Source organism: Lithobates pipiens, unplaced genomic scaffold (genome assembly GCF_037356315.1).
Source record: "Lithobates pipiens isolate NorthernLeopardFrog02 unplaced genomic scaffold, aLitPip1_a1.2 Scaffold_8, whole genome shotgun sequence".
In the NCBI taxonomy this organism is placed as follows: Eukaryota; Metazoa; Chordata; class Amphibia; order Anura; family Ranidae; genus Lithobates; species Lithobates pipiens.
Genome location: NW_027507903.1, coordinates 383404221 through 383421897, shown reverse-complemented (window position 1 = coordinate 383421897; position 17677 = coordinate 383404221). Strand labels below are relative to the sequence as shown.

The following is a 17677-nucleotide window of genomic DNA, read 5'->3' as shown; positions in this document are numbered from 1 at the left end:
TACTGTGGGCAATTCTGTTTGTACCTGTCACTCTTGGATCAGCTGTGGCAGGTTACCTAATCAGCTGGGTATAAAACACTGCCTCACTCTGAGGGCTTTGTCAGTTCATTGTCTCTTGTTGCCAAAGGTCCCTGAGTTCCTGAGTTCCTGAGTTCCAAGACTGACCCCGGCTACCGACCCTGGCTTGTATATCGTTTATTCTGTCTTCTGGAATCCCTGACTACGGCTTTACCTGGACAATCCTTTGGCAAATTCCTGTCAAGCCCCCGTGCACAGATTCACAGCCCAGGTAGCTTATCTGTTTGTTACTGTGGGCTGTGTTTATTTGCAAGGGTGAGCCTACATCTCTGCAACATGGACTCCAATCTAGGTAAGCCCTTACATAATGAACTGACCAACAGGGAGTCCGCAGAGATGTACAGGATGCTCACCTCCCTTGCTCTACAAATCTCCAGCTTGGGCCAGACCATTGCTGAGCTGCAGCAAGAAGTCCGTTTGTTTAGAGGCACAGTACACCCAACCCTGGAACCTGCATGTCCAGAACCGTTTGTTTTGATGCCTGAGAAGTTTGATGGTAATCGTGCATCCTTCTTTTGTTTTAAGATGGATTGTGAGCTGTTGTTTGCCCTTAAGCCTAGGACCTATGCCACTGACTTTATTAAGATTCGTGCTTCCATCAACCTGCTCACTGGACAATGCAAAACATGGGCTCATCAGCTTTTACAGGAAAGGAGTCCAGTCTTGGATAGCTGGGAGGCATTCATGTTTGCTCTGGATTCTTACATTCGTGTTTCTAAGACCAGAGTTCCCAAGTCTACTCTTTGCTCACGTGGCCTGCGGGAATCCAAGGACAGAAGTACCCGGTACAGATACGACTCCATGCCATCACAGTATGTTCCAAGTCATGAAGCTGAAGTCCTTACCCCACAAAGCCTAGACGCTCCTAAGGTCACACGCACACCTTCCCTGGGAGACGTAGAACCCATGGAGATAGGGGCCATCCGGCTCAAGCTATCCCAAGGTGAAAGAGAGCGGAGGAGAGACTGTGGTCTTTGTTTTTACTGTGGGGGGAGAGGGCATCTTATATCTCTCTGTCCAATTCGCCCACCTCGGTCTAAGGTTCTCCAAGTGGGTACTTCTAGGATCCTTCCTGCTGTCCCTGAATCTCTGCCTGCTATCCAGCTCGAAGTGTCGGTGCCTGTTTCCCCAGTTGAAGTTCCTGTGCCGGTGTCCCCGCTTGAAGTTCCTGTGCCGGTGTCCCCGCTTGAAGTTCCTGTGCCGGTGTCCCCGCTTGAAGTTCCTGTGCCGGTGTCCCCGCTTGAAGTTCCTGTGCCGGTGACCCCGCTTGAAGTTCCTGTGCCGGTGACCCCGCTTGAAGTTCCTGTGCCGGTGACCCCGCTTGAAGTTCCTGTGCCGGTGATCCCGCTATCTCCTGACTGTACGTATGCCTCAAATGGCACCATAGTCCGTAAGCAGGACCTGAAGATTTTCGAAAGAGCCTTGCGAGCGACGAAAGCCTACCCAACTGGAACTTCTAAAACTAAGAAAGCCCAAAAGAAATAGGATGTTCCATGCTCTGAGGGCATTCCTAAGGGGAGGGAACTGTCACGGTCCCTACCGTGTATTTTGGACGGCCAGGTGTAGTCACGCCTCGGGTGGCTCTGGGTGGTATTGAACTCATGGCTGCCAGTGGTTGTTCCCGTTGCCTTGCCTCTGAGCCACACCTCAGTTCTATTCTGCCTGCTTTCCAGCCATGTCTAGTTTTGCATAAGTACTGTGGGCAATTCTGTTTGTACCTGTCACTCTTGGATCAGCTGTGGCAGGTTACCTAATCAGCTGGGTATAAAACACTGCCTCACTCTGAGGGCTTTGTCAGTTCATTGTCTCTTGTTGCCAAAGGTTCCTGAGTTCCTGAGTTCCTGAGTTCCAAGACTGACCCCGGCTACCGACCCTGGCTTGTATATCGTTTATTCTGTCTTCTGGAATCCCTGACTACGGCTTTACCTGGACAATCCTTTGGCAAATTCCTGTCAAGCCCCCGTGCACAGATTCACAGCCCAGGTAGCTTATCTGTTTGTTACTGTGGGCTGTGTTTATTTGCAAGGGTGAGCCTACATCTCTGCAACATGGACTCCAATCTAGGTAAGCCCTTACAGGCACCTGGTATTCCCAGGCGGTCTCCCATCCAGTTTCTAACCAGTCCTGACCCTGCTTAGCATCCTAGATAACATGAGATCGGGCGCATTCACGGTGATGTGGCCGTAGGTAATCTTGATGGCCACTCTTAACCCTCTCTCTTGGTCACCTCGGCTAACAAGCAGAAAAAAAAACAGGTCGTCGATGCCAACAACATATTTAAAAAAAGCATACGGCACCTGGTATTCCCAAGTAGTCTCCCATCAAGGTACTAACCAGGCCCGACCCTGGTTAGCATCCAAGATCAGATGAGATCAGGCACATTCCTGGTGATGTGGCCGTATGCGATTTTGCTGGCCACTCTCAACCCTCTTGACAAACACCAAGATGGTCAGCTCGGCAAATAAGCAGAAAAATAAAACAAGTCGTCGACGCCAACAACATGTTAAAAAAAAAAGCCTACGGCACCTGGTATTCCCAAGGGGTCTTCCATCCAGGCTCTAACCAGGCCTGACCCTGCTAAGCCTCCGAGATCATATGAGATTGGTTGCTTTCAGGGAGATGTGGCCGTATTCAATCACTTTGGGCACTCGCAACCCTCTTGAAATACGCCAAGATGTTAACCTTGGTAAACAAGGGAAAATAACAAGTCAACACTCAAATAAATAAAAACAGACTTGCACTTTTTGAGTGAGCGGTGGGCGGTGCTTCCGACATCACTCAAGGAAGTGACGTTGGCACAGCACTTCTCTGAGAGGATCAGGTAAGGGGCTGCCGCATGGCAGCCTACTAATTCTTTATTATTTATTCAGAGCCGCCGCCGGTACCCCCTCCACATCCACAGGGTGACTATGGTGGTCGCACTCGGCAGCATACCCCAACCCCATTCACCCCCCTGCTAAACAAGATTTAAAGAAAAAGTGTTATTATCGGTGGCCGGCAGCATACACCCCCCCCCCCAAGAAGCTATAAAAAAACAACGGTTATTAATAATAACCCTTTTTTTAAATCTTGTCTAGGGGGGGTATGCTGCCAACCACCAATAATAACCCTTATTTTTAAAATCTTGTTTAGCGGGGTGGGGGGGTTAATGCTGCCGACCACCGATAATAACCTTTTTTTTTTTTTTTTTTTTAAATCTTGTTGGGGGGTATGCTGCCGACCACAGATAATAACTTATTATCGGTGTTAGGCAGCATACCCCCCCAAACAAGATTTAAAAAAAAGGGTTATTATCGGTGGTCGGCAGCATACTCCCCCCCCAAACAAGATTTACAGGTTGTAGATATGTGCAATTTACAGGTTGTAGATATGTGCGATTTACAGGTTGTAGATATGTGCAATTTACAGAATGCAATATACACAATGCAGATATGTGCTATTCACAGGTTGTAGATATATGCGATTTGCAGGTTGTAGATTTGTGCGATTTATAGGTTGTAGATATGTGCAATTTACAGGTTGTAGATATGTGCGATTTGCATGTTGTAGATATGTGCAATTTACAGGTTGAAGATATGTGCAATTTACAGAATGCAGATATGCGATTTACAGAATGCGATTTACAGAATGTAGATATGTGCGATTCACATGTTGCAGAATGCAGATATGGGCTATTTACAGGTTGTAGATATGTGCTATTTAAAGGTTGTAGATATGTGCTATTTACAGGTTGCAGATATGTGCGATTTACAGAATGCGATTTACAGAATGCAGATGTGCGATTTACAGAATGCAGATGTGTGATTTACAGAATGCAGATATGTGCGATTTACCGAATGCGATTTACCGAATGCGATTTACTGAATGCAGATATGTGCGATTTACATGTTGCAGAATGCAGATATGGGCAATTTATAGGTTGCAGAATGCAGATATGTGCAATTTACAGGTTGCAGAATGCAGTTATGTGCGATTTATAGAATGCAGATATTTTCAATTTACAGGTTGCAGAATGCAGTTATGTGTGATTTACAGAATGCAGATATGTGTGATTTACAGGTTGCAGAAGGCAGATATGTGTGATTTACAGGTTGCAGAATGCAGATATGTGTGATTTACAGGTTGTAGATATGTGCTATTAACAGGCTGCAGATATGTGCGATTTACAGAATGTGATTTACAGAATGCAGATATGTGCTATTTACAAGTTGTAGATATGTGCTATTTATAGGTTGTAGATATGTGCAACTTACAGGTTGTAGATATGTGCGATTTGCATCTTGTAAATATGTGCAATTTACAGGTTGTAGATATGTGCGATTTAATGAATGCAGATATGTGCGATTTACATGTTGCAGAATGCAGATTTGGTCAATTTACAGGTTGCAGAATGCAGATATGTGCGATTTACAGGTTGAAGATATGTGCGATTTACAGAATGCGATTTAGAGAATGCAGATATGTGCAATTTACAGAATGCAGATATGTGCGATTTACAGAATGCAGATATGTGTGATTTACATGTTGCAGAATGCAGATATGGGCAATTTACAGGTTGTAGATATGTGCTATTTACAGGTTTTAGATATGTGCAATTTACAGGTTGTAGATAGGTGCGATTTGCATGTTGTAAATATGTGCAATTTACAGGTTGTAGATATGTGCAATTTACAGAATGCAGATATGTGTGATTTACATGTTGCAGAATGCAGATATGGGCAATTTACAGGTTGCAGAACGCAGTTATGTGCGATTTACAGATTGCAGATATGTTCAATTTACAGGTTGCAGAATGCAGATATGTATCATTTACAGGTTGCAGAAGGCAGATATGTTTGATTTACAGGTTGCAGAAGGCAGATATGTGTGATTTACAGGTTGCAGAATGCAAATATGTGCCATTTACAGGTTGCAGAAAAGGTGCCTGATGTGGTTATACACAAGATTGGCATGATTCATCTGCTTTAGTAGAGCCCAGTGTATAATGTGCAGCCTGGTATATGATGTTGATTCAATAAGGGGTGTGGCTTGTGATAAGTGGGGGGGCAAATCTGAGGGGGTGTGGTCTTGCGCCCCCCCATCCTAAAACTTCACCAGCCGCCACTGCCCAGGAGGTCTCCCTTTTGTTACTAACCAGATCAGACGCTGCTCAGCCTCGGAGATCAGACAAGATCGAGCACTTTCAGGGTGATGTGGCCGTAGGAAATCTCTTTCGGCACCCTCAACCCTCTTGACAAACACCAAGATGGTCACCTTGGGAAACAAAGGACAAAAAACAAGTCAACGCCAAAAAAAAACAAAAAAAAGAAACCTACGGCACTAGGTATTCCCAGGGGGTCTCCCACCCAGGTTCTAACCAGGCCCGACCCTGCAAAGCCTCCGAGATCAGACGAGATCAGTTGCTTTCAGGGAGATGTGGCCTTAGGCAATCGCTTTGGGGACCCTAAACACTCTTGAAAAACGCCAAGATGGTCACCTTGGTAAACAAGGGAAAATAAGTCAACGGCAAAAAAAAAAAAAGAAAAAAAGAAGCCTATGCCACCTGGTATTCCCAGGCAGTCTCCCATCCAGGCACTATCCAGGCCTGACCCTGCTTAGCCTCCGAGATTAGACGAGATTGGTCGCTTTCAGGGTGATGTGGCCATAGGCAATTTCTTTGGACGCCCTGAACCATCTTGACAAACGCCAAGATAGTCACCTTGGCAAACAAGGGAAAAAAACAAGTAAATGCAAAAAAAGAAAAGAAGCCCAGGGGCCTGGTATTCCCAGGTGGTCTGCCATCCAGGTATTAACCAGGCTTAGCCCCTGCTTAGCCCCCGAGGTGAGACAAGATGGGGCTCTTTCAAGGTGATGTGGCCGTAGCGAATCTTTTTGGACATCCTCAATCCCCTTGACAAACACCAAGATTCACCTTGGGAAACAAGGGAAAAAATAAGTCAACGCCCCCAAAAAAAAAAAAAAAAGGAAACCTACAGCACTTTGCATTCCCAGGCGGTCTCCCATCCAGGTACTTACCAGGCCCGACCCTACCCATAGGCAATCTCTTTGGGCACCCTCATCCCTCTTGACAAATGCAAAGATGGTCACTAGGCCCGACCCTGCGTAGCCTCTGAGATCAGATGAGATTGGGCGCTTTCATGGTGATATGGCCCGTAAGCAATCTCTTGGGCATCCTCAACCCTCTTTGACAAACGCCAAGATGGTCACCTTGAGAATCAAGGGAAAAAAACAAGCCAACGCCAAAAATAAAGAAACCTACAGCACCTGGTTTTCCCAGTACTAACCAGGCCCGCCCCTGCTTAGCCTCAGAGATGCGACGAGTTGGGGCGCTTTCAGGATGATGTGGCCGTAGACAAATTCTTTGGGCACCCTCAACTCTCTTGACAAACACCAAGATCCTCACCTTGGGAAACAAGGAGGAAAAAAGTCAACGCCAAAAAAAAAATTACGGCACCTGGTAATCCCAGGCGGTCTCCCATCCAGGTATGAATCAGGCCCGACGCTGCTTAGCCTCCGAGATAAGATGAGATTTGTCGCTTTCAGGGTGATGTGGCTGTAGGCAATCTCTTTGCGCACGCTCAACCCTCTTGACAAATGCCAAGATGGTCACCTTGGGATACAAGGGAAAAAACAAGTCAACGCCAAAAAAAAAGAAAAAAAAAAGAAAAAAAAAAAGAAGCCTGTAGCACTGGGTATTCCCAGGCAGTCTCCCATCCAGGTACAAAGCATGTCCGACCCTGCTTAGTCTCCAAGATCAGATGACATTGGGCGCTTTCAAGGAAATGTGGCTGTAGGCAATCTCTTTGGGCACCCTCAACCCTCTTGACAAATGCCAAGATGGTCACCTTGGGATACAAGGGAAAAAAACAAGTCAACGCCAAAAAAAAAAAAAAAAATAGAAGCCCACGGCACTTGGTATTCCCAGGCGTTCTCCCATCCAGGTACTAACGAGGCACGACCCTACTTAGCCTCTGAGATTGGGCGCTTTCAGGGTGATGTGGCCGTAGGCAATCTTTTTGGCCATCCTCAACCCTCTTGATAAACTCCAAGATGGTCACCTTGGGAAACCTACGGCACCTGGTATTCCCAGGCAGTCTCCCATTCAGGTAGTAAACAGACCCAACCCTGCTTAGCCTCCGAGATTAGACGCTTTCAGGGTGATGTGGAAATAGGCAATCACTTTGGCAACCCTCTTGACAAACGCCAAGATGGTCACCTTTGGAAAAAAGGGAAAAAAAACAGGTCAATGCCCAAAAAAAAAAGAAGTCTACGGCATCCCATCCAGGTACTAACCAGGCCCGACCCTGCTTAGGCTTGGAGATCAGACGAGATCGGTTGCTTTCAGGGTGATGTGGCCATAGGCAATCTATTTGGGCACCCTCAACCCTCTTGACAAAAGCCAAGATGGTCACCTTGGGAAACAAGAGAAAAAAACAAGTCAACGCCAAAAAAAAAGAAAGAAGAAGCCTGTGGCACTGGGTATTCCCAGGCGGTCTCCCACCCAGGTACTAACCAGGCCCGACCCTGCCTAGCCTTTGAGATGAGGCGCTTTCAGGGTCATGTGCAATCTTCTTGGGCAGCCTCAGCCCTCTTGACAAATGCCAAGATGGTCACCTTGGGAAACAAGGGAAACCTTGGCACCCTAGATTTTTGGAACTACATTTCCCATGATGCTCAACTACACTGCATGAGCATCACTGGAAATTTAGTTCCAAAACATCTGGGGTGCCAATGTTCACCATCACCGTCCAAGGGCAAGGATAGATGAAGACTTTGCACTATGCGGTCTTCCAGGGAGGCCTGCTGCAGATGGCAGGCTCTCACCTTGTCCGTTCCTGCACCGCGCTGATCTACTCACTGTCTCTCCTTGCTCCTTCCCTTTGCCTCTCCGGCATGGATTCTTTCACTGCCTTCTGAGTCAGGATCCTTCCAAGCCAGCTTTCCTGAGCCCCTGGCCTGAGCTACCACCCCTTGCCGGCAGGGGTTTCCTCAAGGGCCACCAACAACCTCTCCTCAGCACTGCTTCTCCATCTTCCACCCAACTCCCCTGCTGGTATGGTCCATGTCTATTTATGGGATTGTCTCAGTCCTTTGCCAACCCACTTCTGGGGACCCCATAAACATTCATGTCAGCCCTTCCTAACCCCTACCTTCTAGTTCTAGAAGATTCTTCAACCTTCTAGACACCATGGGGAGGCACCAGAGAGCTGCCAAGAGGAGTCATCCAGTCCTGGCCTCTAGTAACCCAGACCCAATTTAATGATTCAGGTTATTCCTGAGCAGAAATATGCTTTTTTTCTACTCTCACACTAGAGGGTGCTATACTCACCTCCCTCTTAAAAGTAGCCGTGTCCCCATCGTCTAGAAAAACAAAAATTGGTCCTGCACCCAGGAGCAAGGGCATCCCATAAGCAAAAATGGGAAGGGGAAAAAGGCAATACACCTGGAAAAGGGCTTTGTACAAATAAATATGTGGTATCAAAAAAAGATGATTTATATATTTTCTTTCACAAACAGAAACCATATACATAATGTGTACATCCTGACTACAGGTCCCTGTAGCTAGAAAGATCTGTCAATGTCAACATATGTACATTAGGGATGAGCTTGGTGTTTGAGACGAACACATGTTCGACTCGAACACCGGCTCATCGCCCGTTCGGGAAGCCAGAACTCTGCGCCATCGCAGTGCATTGCTGGCTCATGATTGGCCAAGCATGCACTGTGACCCCACATGCTTGGCCAATTACAGCGCCGGCAATGAGGACAGCCATGATTCCCTGTGGCCAATCATAGCTCAGGCTGTGTAGTACATGCCCCACACTATATAAGGCCGCCAGCGTCTGCAGGAGTTAGTGGGTGTTCTCTGTGTACCTTCAACGCAGTATACAACGTCCATTATCCACCTATATAGCTATATTGCTCTTCTGTAATTGAGCTATAAGCCATCTGCAGGAGTTTCTGGGTGTTGTCTGTGTGCCCTGAGTGCAGTATACACCATTATCCACCTATATAGCTATATTGCTCTTCTGTAATTGAGCTATCAGCTAACGCGCACACGTGCGTGCGTGTGCCGCGCGCACATACGAACGGCGTGCACCCGCGCGCGTCTGAAGACGCGCGTGCCCACGACGACCCGCGGCACGAACGCGCGTGCGCAAACGGAGACCCGGACGCACAGAACGGACGGATTCCTGACATTGCCCCCCCACAAGGGGCAACCTCCGGGTGCCCCTAGCGACTCTTTTTTCCGGGTGTGCAGTAAAAAAGGCCTGAATTAATCTATCAGCATGTAGATTAGCAGCAGGTTCCCATGAATTATTCTCCGGGCCATAGCCCTTCCACTTAATCCAAAACTGACCTTGTCCTCGTCGTCTTCTGAAGTTCAAAATGGCCTCTACTTCGTATTCCTCACTGCCATCAATCAGCACAGGGTCAGGTGGTCTTGTTCCTCTACCGGGGAAGGGATCAGGTACAGCAGGCTTAAGCAGAGCTACATGGAAGACTGGGTGTATTTTCATGGAATCAGGTAAGGACAGTTCATATGACACCTCGTTAATTCTCCTCTTAACTGGAAATGGACCCAGAAATTTGGGTGCCAACTTCTTAGAGGGGCAAGCTAATTTCAAGTTAGAAGAAGAAAGCCATACCTGATCCCCGACTTGAAGAATTAATTCTCCCCTTCTTCCTCGATCGAAGCTCCTCTTGCTGTCAGCCTGAGCCTTAGCTATGGCCTCCTGTAGGGTCCGGTTATTCCGCTGAAGAAAAGCTACTGTGTCCTGTACCGCTGGAACATGGGACTTTGCAAGGATATCAGGAAGAAAGGACAGGTTAAAACCATAATTAGCAAAAAACGGGGATTGCCCTGTGGTAGCATGGCTGGCATTGTTGTAGGCAAATTCTGCCAGAGGTAAAAGGGAAACCCAATCGTCCTGAACAAAGGATGAAAAGCATCTAATGTATTGCTTGAGGGTTTGGTTGGTACGTTCCGTTTGCCCATTGGTCTGCGGGTGGTAGGCGGAGGACAAGGCCAATTCTATTTTCAAAGCCTCACATAGGGCTCTCCAAAAAGGGAGGTGAACTGGACCCCCCTATCGGATACGATATTGGTGGGTACCCCGTGAAGCCTGATTATCTCCTTGATGAAGATGTGGGCCGTCTCAGATGCAGAGGGGGTTCCCTTCAAGGGTAGGAAATGGGCCATCTTAGACAAGCGGTCACAAACCACAAAGATGGCTGTACAGTTCTCAGAAGGAGGGAGTTCCACAATAAAATCCATAGTAATCATCCGCCAGGGGCGGTCAGGTGCGGGAAGTGGTTTAAGCAGACCCCAGGCCCGGTTTCTGGGGACCTTATTCCGACTACAAACGGGGCAAGAATTCACATATTGCTTGCAGAATTCCCTCATGCCTGGCCACCAGAAGGAGCGCTGTACAAGCTCCAAAGTTTTGCAGACACCAAAGTGCCCTGCGAGAGGATGATCATGGAGGAGACCCAAGATCCTTATTCGGACGTCTTCAGGAACGAAGATCAGGTTGTCCTTCCAAAGCAGCCCTTCTCTGGATGCTAATGAAATTCCTGGGGGACAGGAGGATATGAGGGAAGCTCTCTTCAACTGGGACAATAGGTCTGGCTGAACGAGTAAAAAGGTGTTAGCAGGAAGGATGGTATCTGGAGGTGCGATGTCCTTGGAGCTATCAAACATGCGGGAAAGCACATCCGGCTTCACATTTCTTGACCCAGGGCGATAGGTAATGTGAAAGCAGAACCGAGAGAAGAAGAGGGCCCAGCGGGCCTGCCGAGGTTTCAGACGTTTAGCGGTACGGAGGTACTCGAGGTTCTTCTGATCCGTGTAGATGAGTACGGGGTGTACCGCCCCCTCCAGTAAGTATCTCCACTCCTCCAAAGCAGACTTGAAGGCAAGTAATTCTCGGTCCCCCACATCATAGTTCCTCTCTGCCGGAGAGAGTTTTCGGGAAAAGAACCCCACGGGGTGCATCAGGTCATCTTTACCTAGACGCTGGGAGACCACCGCCCCTACTGCTACCTCAGAGGCATCTACCTCCAGAATATAGGGTCTAGACGGATCCGGGTGGCTGAGAATGGGAGCAGAGGTGAATAAGTCCTTGAGTTTCTTGAAGGCCGCCTGTGCTTCAGGACCCCAATGAAAACGTATATTTTGTTTAGTGAGCTGGGTGATGGGAGAGATAATGGCCGAGAACCCCTTAATAAACTTTCAATAAAAATTGGCGAAGCCCACAAAGCCTTGGATCCCCTTTTTATCGGTGGGGGCTGGCCATTCGAGAACGGCAGAAACCTTTTGCGGGTCCATCTTGATGCCTGCTGGGGAGATTTCAAGGCCGAGGAATTGGATATTCTGCTGCTCAAATTTGCATTTTTCGGCCTTAGCGTAAAGTCCGTGTTGCAGGAGCCGAAGCAGTACTCTGCCGACGTGCCCACGATGCTGTTCCAGGGACCCGGAGAAAATCAGGATGTCGTCTAAATATACGATGACGAAAATGTCCAGAAGGTCCCGGAAAACATCATTAATCAGATGCTGGAAGGTGGCTGGGGCGTTGCAAAGCCCGAAAGGCATCACTAGGTACTCGTAGTGCCCAAAACGAGTTCGAAACGCAGTCTTCCACTCGTCACCCGCTCGTATACGGATCAGATTATAGGCTCCCCTCAAGTCCAACTTGGTGAAAACAGTAGCCGACCTCAGTTTTTGAAAGAGTTCCGGAATCAGAGGTAGGGGATAACGATTTTTAATCGTGATTCTGTTTAGCTCTCGGTAATCTACAAAAGGTCGAAAGGGTCTGATCCTTTTTTGTAACGAAAAATATTCCGGCACCGGCAGGAGATGTGGAGTGGCGGATGAACCCCTTCTTGAGGTTCTCGGAGATATAGACCTTCAGGGCCTCTTGCTCCTTCTCGGACAAAGGGAAGACACGCCCGAACGGGATCTCTGCCCCAGGAAGGAGCTCAATGGGGCAATCGTAAGGACGATGCGGGGGAAGGGAATCAGCCCCCTGTTTACTGAAAACGTCCAGAAACTCGTGGTAAGGCTCGGGAACTGATTGACACAAGTCCAGGTCTGGGTCCAGACAGAGGAGCGTTCTGGGCTGTACAGGAACCCCAGGAAGGCAGTGATCCTGGCAGTATGGGGAGAGGAACCTCACCTCCCCGGAAGACCAGTCAACGGAGGGATTATGTGCCTGCAGCCATGGTATACCTAGGATCACAGGGAAAAGTGGTGATGAGATGACGTCAAGTGTTAATAGTTCCATATGTTGGCAGGAGGTGGTAGTTGGTAGTGGAAGGGTCTCCTGGGTGACTCGGCTGGATTTAATTTGTGAACCATCGGCCAGGAAGATGGAAAGTTCATGAGACTTTTTTCGAAGAGGAATGGAGTGTAAGTTGACGAAAGGCAGCGTCAATGAAACAACAGCAGGCCCCGGAGTCAAGGATAGCGTTGACGGGAATCGTTCTTTCCTGCAGCTGAAATGAGAGCAGAAGGGCAACATGGAAAGTGTTGGAAGGCAGGGTTACGGAACTGTGAGACACAGAAGAGAGGCACTTACGTGTCTTAACAGGGCAGTTGGTCACGTAATGTCCGGAACCGCCACAATACAGGCACAAGTTCATCTGCCGACGGCGGGCTCGCTCTTCAGGTGACAGGGTAGGCCGGAGTAGTCCGAGCTGCCTGGGTTCCTCAGTAGCTTGAGCAACACTGGCAGGCCCCCCTTGAGGGGGGGGAGTGAAGAAAGGTGCTGAAGAAGGGGTTCTGGCGGTCATCCAGGCTGGTCTTTGGGTTTGGGAGGAGCGTTCGGCCCTACGCTCACGAAGTCTCCGATCAATCCGAATGGCCAAGGCAATTAAGTCTTCCAAAGAGTCGGGGATACCAACAAGGGCCAATTCATCCTTAAGACCCTCAGACAGGCCCATGCGGAATTGATGTCTTAGGGCCGACTCGTTCCACTGGGTATCTGCGCTCCAGCGTCTAAAGTCCGAGACATAGTCCTCAGCCGTCCTACGGCCCTGCTGGAGCGCAGTTAATGCAGATTCTGCGGTGGCAGACCGCTGGGGATCATCGTAGAGTTGAGCCATCCCTTCGAAGAAGGTAGAGAGAGTCTGTCTGGGTAAGGGGATTGTTATTTTCCAGAAGGTGATGGGCCCAAGACTGGGGTTCTCCTTGCAGAAGGGAGATAACGAAACCCACTTTAGTTGCCTCCAGAGAGAAGGTCCTAGGCTGTAGAGCAAAATATAACTGGCAGGCGTTGCGAAAGGCCCGGAATTTAGAGCGGTCCCCTGCAAACCTCTCAGGAATGGGAACCCTAGGTTCAGGTGGAAGCATCATAATGGCCGAATGGGTGGCTGGCTGAACAGGAGGAGGCTGAGGTGCGGTGACTGATGAGCCGGGAGTAGACAGATGCTGAACACGCTCCTCCAACCTGGTGTAACCATCCTGAAGGGACTTCACGGCCTGGGTGAGGGCCGCAAGGTGCGAGCAGATCTCCTTCATGGCGGAGGCCCCTTCCGCAGACTCAGTCATGGCTGTTCGTACTGTTAGGTTTTCGGATGGTGAGTCTGACTTGGTGGAAGGAGACCTCTCTTACGACTCTGGTTCAAGTCTCTCTGAAGTGGGAACAGAGGGACAGGAGCACAGCGGGGTAGGAGTGTCTGGCCAGATGCAGCAGCAGGTGCTAGGAAGGTGAAGATCTTCAGGTGCAGGAGCTCTCTATAGCAGGAAGGCAGCCGATGGAGATTGGCAAACAGGCCGTGGAACCAGGACGGGTGGTGCACGGGTCTGGAGAGGCAGAGGCAGGCCCGGATGGATCTCTGGGTGGGAGAGCAGCAGACACAGCAGCAAGCAGGAGCCAGCAGAAGAATCAGATAACAAGCAGGGGTTCGGCAACAGGTATCAGTCCAAGAAGGGTCAAACAAGCCGGGGTCGGAGCAGGAGAGGTCAGCAGAGTCAAACGGAGCCGGGTCAGGTATCAGGTAGGTTTCAGGCAGAATAACAGATTGCTTCAGGTACTAGCTGCAGACGAACAGCACAGAACCTCTGCAGCTGTACCTTTAAAAAGGGCCACTGGCGCCAATCGCACTAACGCGCACACGTGCGTGCGTGTGCCGCGCACACATACGAACGGCGTGCACCCACGCGCGTCTGAAGACGCGCGTGCCCATGACGACCCACGGCACGGTCGCACAGAACGGAGACCCGGTCGCACAGAACGGACGGATTCCTGACAGTTGGTGTTGTGTGCCTCCAGCACAGCACAGTATACACCGGTATCTACCCTTTAATTCCTGTTGTTCTATAATAAAGACATCTGCAGGAGTTAGTGGGTGTTGTGTGCCTCCAGCACAATATACACTACCCAATTTCTGGTTTTCCCATCTCCCTTCAGGCCATTACCATGTCTGGAAGGCCAACAAGGAGAGGCAAACAGGTGCGAGCCGATAAAAGAGGGCAAGCAGGCTCTGTGTCTAGAGACAACAGTGCTGGTCGTGGACTCGGTGCATCGTCATTAGCACGTGGCCATGGGACACGCTTGTCCTTATTTTTGGCAGCTGGACGTGTTGAGCCGCATCATACTGAAGACTTGGTAGAGTGGATGACCAAGCCCTCTTCATCCTCCTCATCCTCTCTCACCTAGGCTCAGGGTACTAGCAAAGCAGCTGCCAACGCATTCCTCTTCCCTCGTCTTAATGTCATCATCAGTGACTCCTTCCCTAGACCCACCACGTCCTCCTGAGGAGTCCCCTGAACTCTTTGAGCACAGTGTTGGGTACATGCTTCAGGAGGATGCCCAGTGTTTTTTAGGCTCTGATGATGATACTCAGCTAGAGGAAGGCAGTAGCATTATCTTGGCGTTTGTCAAGACAGTTGAGGGCGCCCAATGAAATTTCCTATGGCCACATCACCTTGAAAGCAACCAATCTTGTCTAATCTCGGAGGATAAGCAGGGTCAGGCCTGGTTAGTACCTGGATGGGAGACTGCCTGGGAATACCAGGTGGCATAGACTTTTTTTTTTTTTTTTTTTTGGGTGTTGACTTGTTATTTTTCCTTGTTTACTAAAGTGACCATCTTTGCGTTTTTTATGAGGGTTGAGAGTGCCCAAAGCGATTGAATACAGACATATCTCCCTGAAAGCAACCAATCTCATCTGATGTCGGAAGCTTAGCAGGGTCGGGCCTGGTTAGAACCTGGATGGGAGACCCCCTGAGAATACCAGGTGCTGTAGGCTTTTTTTTAATATGTTGTTGGCGTTGACGACCTGTTTTATTTTTTTGCTTGTTTGCAGAGGTGACCATCTTGCCGTTTGTCAAGAGGATTTAGAGTGGCCAGCAAGATGGCCTACGGCTACATCACCCTGAATGCGCCTGATCTCATCTGATCTCGGATGTTAAGCAGGGTCGGGCCTGGTTAGTACCTGGATGGGAGACTGCCTGGGAATACCAGGTGCTGTAGGCTTTTTTTTTTTGGAGTTGACCTGTTTTTTATTTCTGGTTTCCCAAGATGACCTTCTTGGCATTTCTCAAGAGGGTTTTGGGTGCCAGAAGAGATTGCCTATGGCCATTCCACTCTGAAAGCACCCGATCTCATCTGGTCTTGAAGGCTAAGCAGAGATGGGCCTGCTTAGTACCTGGATGGGAGACCGCCTTTTTTTGTGGTTCCCCAAGGTGACCATCTTGGCATTTCTCAAGAGGGTATTCCCAGGCGGTCTCCCATCTAGGTACTAACCAGGCCCGTCCCTGCTTAGTATCAGATGCTTTCAGGGTGATGTTGCTATAGGCACTCACTTTTGGCACCCTCAACCCTCTTGACAAACACCAAGATGGTCACCTTGGGAAACAAGGGAAAAAAAGAAGTCAACTATGCCATATTAGCACCGGCGTAAATTCCAGAAAATGTACCATCGTTTTCAGACACTATAACATTTGCGCAAACCAATAAATATACGCTTATTAACATTACCAAAGACATGTGGCTGAATAAATTTTGACCTAAAAGTATGAATAAAATTGAGTTTATTGGATTTTTCTTATAAAAAAAGCAGAAAATATAAATTTCTTTCAATATTTTTGATTTTTCCGTTTATATCGCAAAAAAAATAAAAAATTGCAGAGGCAATCAAATACCTTCAAAATAAAGCTCTATTTGTGGGAAAAAAGGATGACCTACGTGACCCACACTGACCTACCCGACACACGCTGACCTACCCGACATACATACACTGACCTAGCTGACATACATACACTGACCTACGTGACCCACACTGACCTATGTGACCCACACTGACCTACCCAACATACATACACTGACCTACCTGACCCACACTGACGTACGTGACACACTCTGACCTACACTGACCTACCTGGCATACATACACTGACCTACACGACACACACTCACATACACTGACCTACCTGACACACACTGACCTGGTACCTGACATACAAACTTGATTGACCTACCTGACCAGGAGGAGATAGACTTCATGTGTTCAGGTACTACAGCAGCAGCTTATCCGTGCTGCTGGTGTGCAAGGCAGCCAGAGGAGAAGAGGAGTGCCGCTCGCCCAAGTGGGTATTGATGTGGTGCGGCCTCCGCATTGTCATTTCTGCCTTCTTCCTGCTCCAGGACAGCGAGCTGGGAGAGGACTAAGATTGGAGGAGTGTAGGCTAAGGGAGCCGCTGCGAATGCTGCTCAGGGTGGTGGCGTCATCCCTTTCTCTCCCTCCTGGGCTCTACACTCCACACTACCATAACAGCTGCGGGACAATCCAGACCAGAAGTCGTAGGCCAGGCCCCATGAGCAATAGCGCGGAGGAGGAGGAAGTGCAATCCTCCTCTGCTTTGAATGTTGGGCAGTGTGGGCACAGTGGGCAGTGACGTTAATGGTTGCTAGCCGCCAGGCAGCTATAGCAATCAGTGACCAAGAGTAAAGTCGGGTGGAAGTGGAGCAGAGCTAAAGCTGGAGCCGGAGCCAACCATGGCTCAGTCTGCCCCTGTTCCCTGCATTCTGGACCGAGACTCAAGACTCTGGGCTATTGGTCCCAGACTACGGCCACCCCCTAAAGACGCCTCTGTTCGTCCCCAAAGTAGGGACGTACATCAGAGTGCAATGGTCGGCAAGTGGTTAAAGCGACGCAGTGCCGAATCGCAAAAAGTGCTCTGGTCTTTGGCCAGCCAAATGGTCTGGCGCTGAAGTGATTAAATGCCCACTTTAGGGTGGAGCTCCGCTTTAACTAACTTTGCAGTGTGTAACGCTTGACATTTTTACCTGCCGTCTGATGAATTCCTTTGATCCCGATGTCTCCAAATACTTCTGAATTCCTCGGATCAAGGGAGAATCCACCGAATGTTGCTTGTAGAGTCCTGTCTCTTCTAAGCTCCGACAAGTGGATGTGCTAGGGGATGGGAAAGAGGACGTACAATAAAGGTTTGTACATCAGGCATATGAAATGAGAAGATGCATTACTGTATATATATATATATATTTTTTTACCTTGGCTGCTCCTCTTTTATCTCCATTTCCTGTGCTTCTTCAGGTCTGCTAATAGAGCCATGAATGAGTCTATGTAGTTT

At 48.8% G+C, this 17677-nt stretch overlaps 1 non-coding gene and 4 pseudogenes across 1 annotated transcript; 2 read left to right on the top strand and 3 right to left on the bottom strand.

The window, feature by feature from the left end:
* Positions 1 to 2363: 2363 nt before the first annotated feature.
* LOC143965011 (5S ribosomal RNA) lies at positions 2364 to 2482 on the bottom strand (annotated as a pseudogene).
* A 2904-nt stretch (positions 2483 to 5386) lies between these two features.
* LOC143965538 (5S ribosomal RNA) lies at positions 5387 to 5505 on the bottom strand (annotated as a pseudogene).
* A 103-nt stretch (positions 5506 to 5608) lies between these two features.
* On the bottom strand, positions 5609 to 5727 carry LOC143965492 (5S ribosomal RNA; annotated as a pseudogene).
* A 9487-nt stretch (positions 5728 to 15214) lies between these two features.
* Positions 15215 to 15333, top strand: LOC143965491 (5S ribosomal RNA; annotated as a pseudogene).
* Positions 15334 to 15441: 108 nt separating this feature from the next.
* Positions 15442 to 15560, top strand: LOC143965548 (5S ribosomal RNA). Its single transcript, XR_013271615.1, has one exon. It is a non-coding gene; the product is annotated as a 5S ribosomal RNA (ribosomal RNA).
* Positions 15561 to 17677: the final 2117 nt, after the last annotated feature.